Source organism: Carcharhinus amblyrhynchos, chromosome 23 (genome assembly GCF_965287045.1).
Source record: "Carcharhinus amblyrhynchos chromosome 23, sCarAmb.v2.hapA, whole genome shotgun sequence".
Taxonomy (NCBI): domain Eukaryota; kingdom Metazoa; phylum Chordata; class Chondrichthyes; order Carcharhiniformes; family Carcharhinidae; genus Carcharhinus; species Carcharhinus amblyrhynchos.
In genome coordinates, this window is record NC_137346.1 from 44,251,886 (window position 1) to 44,264,963 (window position 13,078).

General features: G+C 49.2%; 1 protein-coding gene across 6 annotated transcripts in view; it reads right to left on the minus strand.

The window, feature by feature from the left end:
* Nucleotides 1-13,078, minus strand: part of camkk1a (calcium/calmodulin-dependent protein kinase kinase 1, alpha a) — a 166,599-nt gene that overhangs the window by 83,900 nt on the left and 69,621 nt on the right. The gene's annotated exons all lie outside the window — the stretch shown is intronic.

Below are 13,078 nucleotides of genomic sequence, written 5' to 3' on the forward strand. Positions count from 1 at the left end.
AGGCCCTACCCCCACCTGCTAACCCCTCTATAACCTAAACACCTCACAGCTCTGAAGGGGCAATTTCTTAGCCAGGCCAATCAAACCAAACCTGCACATCTTTGGACTGTGGGAGGAAACCGGAGCGAACCCACGCAGACACGAGGAGAATGTGCAAACTCCACACAGACAGTGACCCCGAGCCGGGAATCGAACCCAGGACCCTGGAACTGTGAAGCAGCAGTGCTAACCCACTGTGCTACCGTGCCGCTCACATTTTGTCCAGTGAGTGTGATGCAAGATGTTCGTGTTCCTCAGCGTAACATGAGGCCATTTGGGACTGATTCACCATTCAATCAGCTCCTGACTTATCAGAATTTCAACTCCATTTAGCTACATAGAATCCCTACAGTGCACAAGGAGGCCATTCGACCCATCGAATCTGCACCGAACACAATCCCTCCAACACCATCCCCATAACCCCACACATTTGCTAATCCCCTGACGCTAAGGGTCCATTTAACATGGCCAACACGCACATCTTTGGAGTGTGGGAGGAAGCCGGAGCACCTGGTCGAAACCCACGCAGACACGGGGAGAATGTGCAAACTCCACAAAGACAGTGACCCAAGCCGGGAATCGAACCTGGCTCCCTGGCACTGTAGGCAGCAGCGCCAACCACTGTGCCACCCGTCACGTTGTTATGACGAAATGTGCACCAATCTCTGGGCGCAGGGTCTACCTGGATTTGTTCTTCATTCTTTGATCCCCTTACCCAGCGTAGATCCGTCAATCTCTGCGCTATCGTGTCACCCGCAAAATACTCAGAATCTTTCTGCGCGCTCTCTGGTTAACTCCTCATCCGAAACACAGCACCCCCGGCAGTGCGGCACTCCCTCAGCACTGCACTGGGAGGTGTGCGCAAGTCTCTACCTCGAGTGGGGTCTGAGCACCCAATCTTTTCTGAAGGGAGAGTGGGACGACTGAGGGGCAGCTGATTTTAGGCAGGAGACGGGGGCAAGTCGCTGAAATTACAGAGAGGATCCGAAAGAAGTTAAAAGTAATGCTTTTTAACTTTATTTATTAATCACAAGTAGGCTTACCTTAACAGTACAATGAAGTTACTGTGAAAATCCCCTACTCCAGTGCCTGTTCGGGTACACAAAGAGAATGTAGCACGGCCAATGCATCTAACCAGCACATGAGAAATAGGAGCAGGAGTAGGCCATCTAGCCCTTCGAGCCTGCCCCGCCATTCAATAAGATCATGGCTGATCTGAAGTGGATCAGTTCCACTTTCCCGCTCTCTCCTCCTAATTCCCTTGTCTATCAGAAACCTATCTACCCGTGACTTCAGACTGTGGGAGGAAACCGGAGCATCTGGGGGAAACCCACGCAGACACGGGGAGAATGTGCAGCCTCCACGGAGACAGTTCACCGGAACTGAACCCTGGTCCCTAGCGCTGTGAAGCAACAGTGCCAAGGTTACAAAGATCGAGTTAGCTTATCTAAGGAGGAGCAGAAACAAGGAATGCCTAAAAGGTGCAACAGAAATCTGGACAACTAAAGGATATCAACGCAATTTCCACACTTTGCTGGATAATCCTACCACAATCAGACCAATATCAGAATACGGTGCGTTACCTCTGATTCATCCATGCCACAAGAGTCGTAACCATTCAAATCTTCAGCCAACCAAACCCAAGAGATCATCACACTTAGTCAGCACTCCACCACCTTCCCTTCAGGAATGAGCAGCTCCCAAAAGCCTTTTAGCGAGAGGGTGGAGCTCCCAGTGCCAGTCAGCACTGAAGCTCCGCCACAGTACCAGCTGAAGAACAGTTTGGCAGTCAGCATGCCCTCCATCTGCTGTGTGACCTGATGCACTGGCACCGCTGCTGCACAAGGCAACTCACATTCTAGAAACTGGCCTTTACCAGCTCCCTCCACAAGAACAGGAGCTGTTACGTGTGTAACAGTTCGACCGTGGGACGTGGCGGAGGGCACCGGAATTATAAAAATACTGAGAGGCCGAGATACATAAGAACGTAAGAAATAGGAGCAGGAGTAGGCCATCTAGCCCTTCGAGCCTGCCCTGCCATTCAATAAGATCATGGCTGATCTGTCGTGGCTCAGTTCCACTTTCCCGCCCTCTCCCCATTACCCTTAATTCCCCTGTCTATCAGAAACCTATCTCCCCGTGACTTAAATATATTCAGCGAGGCAGCCTCCACCACTTCCAACGGGCAGAGAATTCCAGAGATTCACCACCCTTTGAGTGAAGAAGTTCCTCCTCAACTCTGATCTAAACTGCTCCCCCCTTATCTTGAGGCTGTGCCCTCTAGTCCTGCTGTCCTTTCTAAGTGGGAAGAATCTCTCTACCTCTACCCTATCCATCCCCTTCATTATCTTATACGTCTCTATAAGATCCCCCCTCATCCTTCTAAACTCCAACGAGTACAGACCCAGTCTATTTAGTCTCTCTTCATAGTCCAACCCCTTCATCTCCGGTATCAGCCTGGTGAACCTCCTCTGCACTCCCTCCAAGGCCAATATAAGAACATAAGAACATAAGAAATAGGAGCAGGAGTAGGCCATCTAGCCCTTCGAGCCTGCCCCGCCATTCAATAAGATCATGGCTGATCTGTCGTGGCTCAGTTCCACTTTCCCGCCCTCTCCCCATAACCCTTAATCCCTTCTCTTATCAAAAACCCATCAACCCGCTTCTTAAAAATATTTAGCGAGGCAGCCTCCACCACTTCAACGGGCAGAGAATTCCAGAGATTCACCACCCTTTGAGTGAAGAAGTTCCTCCTCAACTCCGTTCTAAACCGCCTCCCCTTTATCTTGAGGCTGTGCCCCCTAGTCCTACTGTCTTTTTTGAGCGGGAAGAGTCTCTCCACCTCTATCCTATCCATCCCATTCATCATATATCCTTCTGCAAGTGCGGTGACCAAAACTGCACACAGTACTCCAGCTGCGGCCTCACCAGTGCCCTGTACAGTTGCAGCAAGACCTCCCTGCTTTTATATTCTATCCCCCCGCTATAAAGGCCAGCATTCCATTCGCCGATGATTCGCCGAGATAGAGTGGACGTGGAGAGGGTGTTTCCACTAGTGAGGGGGACTAGGACTCAAGGACACGACCTCAGAGTGAAGGGACGCTCCTTTAAAACTGAGATGAGGGCATGGGGTTTGAACTCACGGCAGCTTGATAATTGTTGCAAAGTTTGTGTTTGTAAAGTTATTAAAAAAAATTTTACAACTGCTAACAGTTGGTGGGCTTTTGTAACTATAGCGTCAACTAGGACAGGTTGTTGGTGATCTGGAAACATTAAAAAAATGACATTCTTAACCATTTCTACATCGTCCCCATTGCTGTAGACAGGGGAATGTTCTCCTCTGCTCTTCCTGAAGCCGATGACTATCTCCTTCGTTTTGTTGACATTGGGGGAGAGATTATTGTTGGCGTACCAGTTCACCAGATTCGCTGGGGGCCATTCTCCCATCCAATGTGCGCATTGCCCAGCGCCGGATATCCCGCACAGTCTAAACCACGCTGGAAATGGTTGGGAACACAAGGTAAGTACTTTGCATCGGCTTACAGTGTGATTAGCGGGCAGGGGAATGAATTCTCTGGGCCCGCTGGCATCTTTCACCCTGTCAGAGTGTTTCACTCCAGTGGGGTTCAGATTAGCTCCCCACGTTCGGGGAAATAGCGGGACGACCACACTGGAGTGAAGTGGGGGGGGGGCGGCGCAATGGGGGCCCCCAGCGGGCGGACCTGGGCATAGGCACCCTGGCAGTGCCCAAGGGGCAAAGTGCCCATGCCCAGGGAGCACCTTGGCACTGCCCACCAGGCACGGAGGTGGGGCCTAGGGGGAGACAAGTAAGGGGGGGGGAGCAGCAGTGTGGGGGTCCCGGGCTGGCCAGCATGCACAGAGTTCCGGATCTGTCAGTCTCTGGTGTGAACAGGCCTTGCCCACCCCGAGCTTTTAATTATAATCACTCTGCATTGCACAGAGTGTGAAGTTGCAACGAAGAAACAAGAATGATTTGCAGCAGTGGAAGGGGGCCGTCACTATGATGGGTGTGTACTACAGGCCCCCCCACAACCCCAACAGCCCAGGGGAAGCTGAAGAATGGATATATAAGCAGATTCTGGACAGATGAAGAAATAATAGGGTTGCTGTCGTGGGAGACTTTAACTTTTCTCGAACTGACAAAGAACCAAAAACAAAGAACAACCCAGCACGGGAAACAGGCCCTTCGGCCCAACGAGCCTGTGCCGCCATTTTAACAAAGCCTTTTCCTACACGTACCTTGCCCCGTGTATATGTGAATGGTACCCCTATTGTAACCAGATTCAGGGGACAATAGCGTAGGGTCAATTTGGTACACCAATCAGCCTAAGAGCACATCTTTGGGGTGTGGGAGGAAACCGGAGCACCCGGAGAAAACATAAGAACATAAGAAATAGGAGCAGGAGTAGGCCATCTAGCCCTTCGAGCCTGCCCCGCCATTCAATAAGATCATGGCTGATCTGTCGTGGCTCAGTTCCACATTCCCGCCCTCTCCCCATAACCCTTAATCCCCTCTCTTATCAAGAACCCATCAACCCGCGTCTTAAAAATATTTAGCGAGGCAGCCTCCACCACTTCAACGGGCAGAGAATTCCAGAGATTCACCACCCTTTGAGTGAAGAAGTTCCTCCTCAACTCCGTTCTAAACCGCTCCCCCTTTTATCTTGAGGCTGTGCCCCCTAGTCCTACTGTCTTTTTTGAGCGGGAAGAGTCTCTCCACCTCTATCCTATCCATCCCATTCATCATCTTATATGTCTCAATGAGATCTCCCCTCATTCTTCTAAACTCTAACGAGTACAAGCCCAGTTTATTCAGCCTCTCCTCATAGCTCAACCCCCTCAACTCTGGTATCAGCCTAGTAAACCTCCTCTGCACTCCCTCCAGGGCCAAAATATCTTTGCGCAGGTGCGGTGCCCAAAACTGCACACAGTACTCCAGCTGCGGCCTCACCAATGCCCTATACAGCTGCAGCAAGACCTCCCTACTTTTATATTCAATCCCCCTCGCTATGAAAGCCAGCATCCCATTCACCTTCCTGACCACCTGCTGCATCTGCAAGCTGGGTTTTTGCGACTCATGCACAAGGACCCCGAGGTCCCTCTGCACCGTCGCCTGCTGCAGTTTTTCGCCACGTAAGTAATAGTCCTTCCTACCATTCTTCCTACCAAAGTGGACCACCTCGCACTTGCCAACATTAAATTCCATTTGCCAGTTCCTGGCCCATTCGCCCAGCCTATCTAGATCCTTCTGCAGACTCTCCACACCCTCCGCACAATTTGCCGTTCCCCCAATCTTGGTGTCATCAGCAAATTTCGACACCCTACACTCGGTTCCCTCCTCCAGATCATCTATATAAATGGTAAAAAGCTGAGGCCCCAGCACCGACCCCGGGGCACTCCACTAGTCACCAACCGCCAATCCGAATAGCACCCGTTGAAAACCCACGCAGACACGGGGAGAATGTGCAAACTCCCACAGACACCGGCCCAAATCCATGTATCTGCACAGCAAACAGTGATAGTCACTGAGCTGTCGTGGTGCCCATCTGCTGGTCCAGGTTTAAGCACACACATCGATGCGGAGTACTAGGCCACTCTCGAACATCCAAGAGCAGCCCACGCACGACCCACCGTGTGCATGCCCCTCGTTTGACAACAAGGTGGATCGACACACCTGTGGATTAAAAGAGACTGGAAAACCCTTAGGGGTCCAGATGGTGAGGAATTTGTTTAGAGCGTCCAGGAAGATTTTCCAGAACAATAGTCCGACTAGAGAGAGCGCCATACTGGACCTAGTACTAGGGAATGAGCCTGACCAGGTCAAAGTTGCATTGGGGGAAAACACGTGGTGAACATTCCATAAGCTTTCGGATACTGATGGGCAAGAACGAGTGTTGTCCCTAGGGTTAAGGTGGGGAAAGGCTAACTACAACCACCATGTCACTCAGGAAACACCGCTATACACAAAGGATGGTAGAGGTTTGGAACACTTTACCACAAATAGTAGTTGATGCCAGATCAGTTGCTAACTTTAAATCTAAGATAATGTTTCGTTAAGCGAAAGTATTAAGAGAGCTAAAGGTAGCTGATATATGGAATTAAGCCACAGATCAGCAAATGACCTCAATGAACGGCAGAACAGGGCCAATGGCCCACTCGTCTTCCTGTGTAGTGGTAACGGACGCGCTGTAGCCGAGATAAGAAACGAGGTTAACAATCTAGGATAGAGGAGAACAAGGTCAGGATCAGGCCTCCAGTTCTGTGTGAACAGTTCCTACTGCTCGTACTCACAGGAAACGGAGGCTGAGACATACGTTTCACAAGCAACTGCAAGTGATAAGATTAGACGTGGACGCTGGTATGTGTACGTGACTGTATAAAGAGTGACTTTGTGGTCAACCACCAGACGGGGTCTCAGCTTTCCCAAGACTGTCCCTCACTTTGTTGAACTGGAATCAAGTTTTGAGAGTTCCAGACTCTCCTCTGCTGGTGACTGAGATGTTCCACAACAAAGGCCAACAGCCCATTTGCCTTTTTAATTTTCTTTATGCTTGATAACCACACTGACGGCAATAGGAAGCATTTCAACACAGATTAAAGCCCCACTCAATTAAAGCCTCACCAAGATTGGGGGAAAGGCAAATTGTGCAGAGGGTGTGGAAAGTCTACAGAAGGATCTAGATAGGCTGGGCGAATGGGCCAGGAAATGGCAAATGGAATTTAATGTTGGCAAGTGTGAGGTGGTCCACTTTGGTAGGAAGAATGGTAGGAAGGACTATTACTTACGGGGCGTAAAACTGCAGCAGGCGACGGTGCAGAGGGACCTCGGGGTCCTTGTGCATGAGTCGCAAAAACCCAGCTTGCAGGTGCAGCAGGTGGTCAGGAAGGCGAATGGGATGCTGGCCTTCATAGCGAGGGGGATTGAATATAAAAGCAGGGAGGTCTTGCTGCAGCTGTACAGGGCACTGGTGAGGCCGCAGCTGGAGTACTGTGTGCAGTTTTGGGCGCCGCACCTGCGCAAAGATATTTTGGCCTTGGAGGGAGTGCAGAGGAGGTTTACTAGGCTGATACCGGAGTTGAGGGGGTTGAGCTATGAGGAGAGGCTGAATAAACTAGGCTTGTACTCGTTAGAGTTTAGAAGAATGAGGGGAGATCTCATTGAGACATATAAGATGATGAATGGGATGGATAGGATAGAGGTGGAGGGACTCTTCCCGCTCAAAAAAGACAGTAGGACTAGGGGGCACAGCCTCAAGATAAAGGGGGGGTGGTTTAGAACGGAGTTGAGGAGGAACTTCTTCACTCAAAGGGTGGTGAATCTCTGGAATTCTCTGCCCGTTGAAGTGGTGGAGGCTGCCTCGCTAAATATTTTTAAGACGCGGGTTGATGGGTTTTTGATAAGAGAGGGGATTAAGGGTTATGGGGAGAGGGCAGGAATGTGGAACTGAGCGACTATCAGATCAGCCATGATCTTATTGAATGGCGGGGCAGGCTCGAAGGGCTAGATGGCCGACTCCTGCTCCTATTTCTTATGTTCTTATGTTCTCAATTGCACAGAATGCATTCAACTTTAGTTTTAAAAAGAATCAACAAATGATACCACACAGAACGAGACCATTCAGCCCATCATACCTGTGTTGCCTTTAGAAGTACTATCCAATTTAGTCCCATCAACCTGCTCTTTCCTCCTTAGCCTCTAAATAATATTTCCCCCCTTCAAATAATTGATCCAACTCCCAGTTGAAAGCTATTATTGAAATTGTTTCCAGCACCCGCTAACTTGCTGGATAATATTATTTTCTTCATGTCATTTCTGGTCCTTTTGTTAAATGAACTTTGAGGTGGTGGAGGCGAACTCGCTGGGGTCCTTTAAAAGACTTCTGGATGAGTACATGGGATTGGGAGTTACAGATAGTTCTATGGCCTGGTAGGTATGGATGTGATCGGCGCAACTTGTGGGCCGAAGGGCCTGTTTGTGCTGTAGTGTTCTATGTGACTGTCCCTTTAAAGATTAGTCCGCAGAGTAAGGGTCTGCAGATTGTTAAATGGGTAATCAAACTTAAATCCGTGTCCCGCTGGACGTAACCACTTCCCCACTGAGGCCTTCCATACTTGCTGGGCACCGCAGGTGTATTATCCACTACTTTAACCACACTTTTGATTTCACGTTTTAAGTTTCCTTCCTGCTTTGTTTGTTGTTGCGGGCAGTTCCCTTCTTATCGGGGGGGTTGCCCCCTTTTAATTGTCCCTCAGTTAATGTGATTTATTTGCTCGGTCATTAAAGATTAACTTCCCCACTCCTCAATCAATGGACGCAGTTTCTCCTTATTTACTGGAAGTAAATCAGGCAGCATTTTGAATGCCTCCATCAAATCACCTTTGTGTTCCCAGGGAGAACAATCCCAGCCTCTCCACGTAACCGAAGTCCCACATCCCTGGTATCAATCTGGTAAATCTCCTTTCCGTTTTCTCATAATTAATCCTGGGGGTTACCAGAAACTAAACTGGACGAGCCATATAAACACCGTGGCTACAGAAGCAAGTCAGAGGCTGGAAATCCTGCAGAGAGTAACTCACCTTCTGATTCCCTGTTGTAGAATCCCTACAGTGCAGAAGAAGGCCGTTCGGCCCATCGAGTCTACACCGACCACTATCCCACCTATCCCCATAACCCCATGCATTTATCCTATGTAGTCCCCCTGACTCTGAGGGGGAGTCAGGTGTATTAGCCTGGCCAATACACCTAACCCACGCATCTTTGGACGGTGGGAGGAAACTGGAGATCCCGAGGAAACCCACGCTGACACGGGGATAACATGCAGACTCTGCTCAGACAGTGACCCAATTGGGAATCGAACCCAGATCCCTGGCGCCGTGAAGCAGCAGTGCTAACCACCGTGCCACCCATCATCTACAAGAAGCAAGTGAGGGGAGTGATGGAACACTCCCCCACTTGGTCTGGAAGGCAGCAGCTCCCACAACATTCAACAGGGTGATGAAGAAGGCATTTGGCACGCTTGCCTCCATCGGTCAGAGCACTGAGTACAGGAGCTGGGACGTTATGTTACAAACACACAAGACATTGGTAAGGCCACGTTTGGAATACCGCGTACAAATCTGATCACCCTGAGACAGTTATTAAACTGGACAGGGGGCAAAAAAGATTGATAAGGGTGTTACTGGGACTGGAATGTCTGGATTATAGGAAGAGGCTGGATAGGCTGGGACTTTTTTTGCCTGGAGCGGAGGAAGATAAAGGGGTGACCTTATGGAGGTTTATAAAATCATGAGGGGCATAGTTAAGGTGAATAGCCAAGGTCTTTTCCCCAGGGTAGGGGAGTCCAAAACTAGAGGGCGTTGGTTTAAGGTGAGAGAGGAAAGATTTAGAAGGGACTGAGGGGCAACTGTTTCACACAGAGGGTAGTGCATATATGAAATGCACTACGAAATGCACTATGAAATGGTGGTGGTAGCGAGTACAGTTAAAACACTTAAAAGACATTTGGACAGGTACATGGATAGGACAGATTTAGAGGGATATGGGCCAAACAGAGACAAATGGAGCTAGTCTAGTTTAGGAAACTTGGTTAGCATGGACAAGTTGGGCCAAAGGGCCTGTTTCTGTGCTGTATATCTCTGTAACTCTAAGCTTGACACCGTCCAGGACAAAGCAAGCCACTTGATTGACATCCCTTCACAAACATTCACTCCGTCCACCACCGGAGCACAGAGACAGCCGTGTGTACCATTTACAAGATGCACTGCAGGAACTCACCAAGGCTCCTTAGACAGCAGCTTCCAAACCCATGACTGCTAACACCTAGGACAGCAGATACCCGGGGACACCCCCGCCTGGAAGTCGCAGTCTAAGTCACTCACCATTGTCACTGGGTCAAAATCCTGGAACTCCCTCCCTAGCAGCACTGTGGGTGTACCTACATCTCAGAACTGTTCTGGTTCAAGAAGGCAGCTCACCACCACCATCTCAAAGGCAATAAATGCTGGTTGAACCAGTGATACCCATATCCCATCCAAGGATGTTTTTATAAAAATTGCAGCCTAACCTTTGCAAATCTCACATTGCAAGTGTGAGGTTATCCACTTTGGCAGGAATAATAGTAGGAGGGATTATTATTTAAAAGGCGAAAAGCTGCAGCATGCTACGGTGCAGAGGGACCTGGGGGTCCTTGTGCACGAGTCGCAAAAACCCAGTCTGCAGGTGCAGCAGGTGGTCAAGGAGGTGAATGGGATGCTGGCCTTCATAGCGAGGGGGATAGAATATAAAAGCAGGGAGGTCTTGCTGCAACTGTACAGGGCACTGGTGAGGCCGCAGCTGGAGTACTGTGTGCAGTTTTGGCCGCCGCACTTGCGGAAGGATATATTGGCCTTGGAGGGAGTGCAGAGAAGGTTCACTAGGCTGATACTGGAGATGAGGGGGTTGGACTATGAAGAGAGACTAAATAGACTGGGTCTGTACTCGCTGGAGTTTAGAAGGCTGAGGGGGGATCTTAGAGAGACGTATAAGATAATGAAGGGGATGGATAGGGTAGAGGTAGAGAGATTCTTCCCGCTTAGAAAGGATAGCAGGACTAGAGGGCACAGCCTCAAGATAAAGTGGGGGGGGGGCGGGGGGGGCAGCTTAAATCAGAGTTGAGGAGGAACTTCTTCACTCAAAGGGTGGTGAGTCTCTGGAATTCTCTGCCCGTTGAAGTGGTGGAGGCTACCTCGCTGAATATATTGAAGTCACGGGTAGGTAGGTTTCTGATAGACAAGGGGATTAAGGGTTATGGGGAGAAAGCGGGAAAGTGGAACTGATCCACTTCAGATCAGCCATGATCTTACTGAATGGCGGGGCAGGCTCGAATGGCTAGATGGCCTACTCCTGCTCCTATTTCTTACGTACCTGCTTTTTTGATAAAGATTTAGCATAAAATAGCCTTGTTTTTGTTCTCTGTCACTATTTATAAAACTCAGGATCCCATATTCTTTGTAAACAGTCTTCTCAACTTCAATCTTCAATGATGTGTGTGTACATGTTTGGCTCTCTCTGCTCCTGGAGCTATTTAAAATTATATCATTCTTCCTTCCAAACTATATTATTCTACACTGCAACAGCAATTTGCATCCTTTATTCTTCACAATTCTCTGCCTTAAATTTCATCTGTGATGCGTCCGTCTACTTTCTCCCGAATTTGGCTATTGAAAACGGTTCTCAAAATTACATCACGCAACAGAGTTTAAGAAATAAAAACAAAAATTGCTGGAAAATTGCAGTTTATAGTTTATTTGTTAGTGTCACAAGTAGGCTTACATAAACACTGCAATGAAGTTCCTGTGAAAATACTGTGAGTGGCACGGTAGCACAGTGGGTTAGCACTGCTGCTTCACAGCTCCAGGGTCCTGGGTTCGATTCCCGGCTCGGGTCACTGTCTGTGCGGAGTTTGCACATTCTCCTCATGTCTGAGTGGGTTTCCTCCCACAGTCCAAAGACGTGTGGGTTAGGTTGGTTGGCCGTGCTAAGAAATTGGCCCTTAATTTCCAGGGATGTGTGGGTTAGAGGGATTAGTGGGTATAATATGTAGGGATATGGGGGTAGGGCCTGGGTGGGATTGTGTTCGGTGCAGACTTGATGGGCCGAAGGGCCTCTTTCTGCACTGTAGGGTTCTACGATCCCTTAGTCGCCACACTCCGCCACCTGTTTGGGTACACAGGAGGGAGAGTTTTGCATGGCCAATGCACCTAAACAACATGTATTTCACATTGTGAAAGGAAACCCAAGCAGATACAGGGAGAACATGCAAACTCCGCACTGACAGATACCCAAGCCGGGAATTGAACCCAGGTCCCTGGCACTGGGAGGCAGTAATTCTTGCCACTATGCCTCCGTTGGGGGGAGAGAGAGTACAGCCAATGTGTGGATGACCCTTTGTCAGCGATCTGTGAAGGCAGGTTGGCCATCGTGAATCTCACCTGAAGGGAGCTGCTGACGCCAGCGGGACACACTGGCATGGGCACTTTGTGCCAATTTGGGTGACGTATGGGCAATATCTCCTCATTGGGCTCATGGTCATACTTTGATTCTGTGAGGGACGTGTCATTCCACTGACAGAGCTAGTGAAATATGTTGTTGCTGTTATAGTTCTCAATTAAACTCTGATACGGCGAAGAGGATGCGTTCAGCTGGGGTTCCTGTTTGACATCCCACTCAACTCTACACTCCTTTGATCTGTAATCCAATCTGAGCACAAATCATCGAAGATGACAAGTCCAGTCGAGAGAGCGGTTAATAAGGTGTACGGGACCCTGGGAGGCACAGAGTACAAACACCAGGAGGTTATTATAAACCCAAACCTCTGCTATTTGGTGATTTTTATCAATGACTTGGAAGAGGGGTCTGAAGGGTGGGTTAGTAAATTTGCTGATCCCACCAAGATTGGTGGAGTAGTGGATGAGCTGGAGGGCTCTTGCAGGCTGCAAGGAGACATTGATATGATGCAGAGCTGGGCCAAAAAGTGGCAGATGGAGTTCAACCCTGATAAAAGTGAGATGATTCATTTTGGTAGGACAAACTTGAATGTGGATTACAGGGTCAACGGCAGGGTTCTGAGGAGTGTGGAGGAACAGAGAGATCTGGGGGTTCAGATCCACAGATCTCTGAAGGTTGCCACTCAAGTGGATAGAGCCGTGAAGAAGGCTTATAGTGTGTTAGTGTTTATTAATGGGGGTTTGAGTTTAAGAGCCGTGGGGTTATGCTGCAACTATACCGAACCTTGGTGAGGCCACATTTGGAATATTGTGTTCAGTTCTGGTCACCTCATTATAAGAAGGATGTGGAAGCATTGGAGAGAGTGCAGAGGAGATTTACCAGGATGCTGCCTGGTTTGGAGGGTAGGTCTGATGAGGAAAGCTTGAGGGAGCTGGGGCTTTACTCTTTAGAGTGGAGGAGGATGAGAGGCGACTTAACAGAAGTTTATAAGATGATGACGGGGATAGATAGAGTGGGCGTGCAGAGACGGGT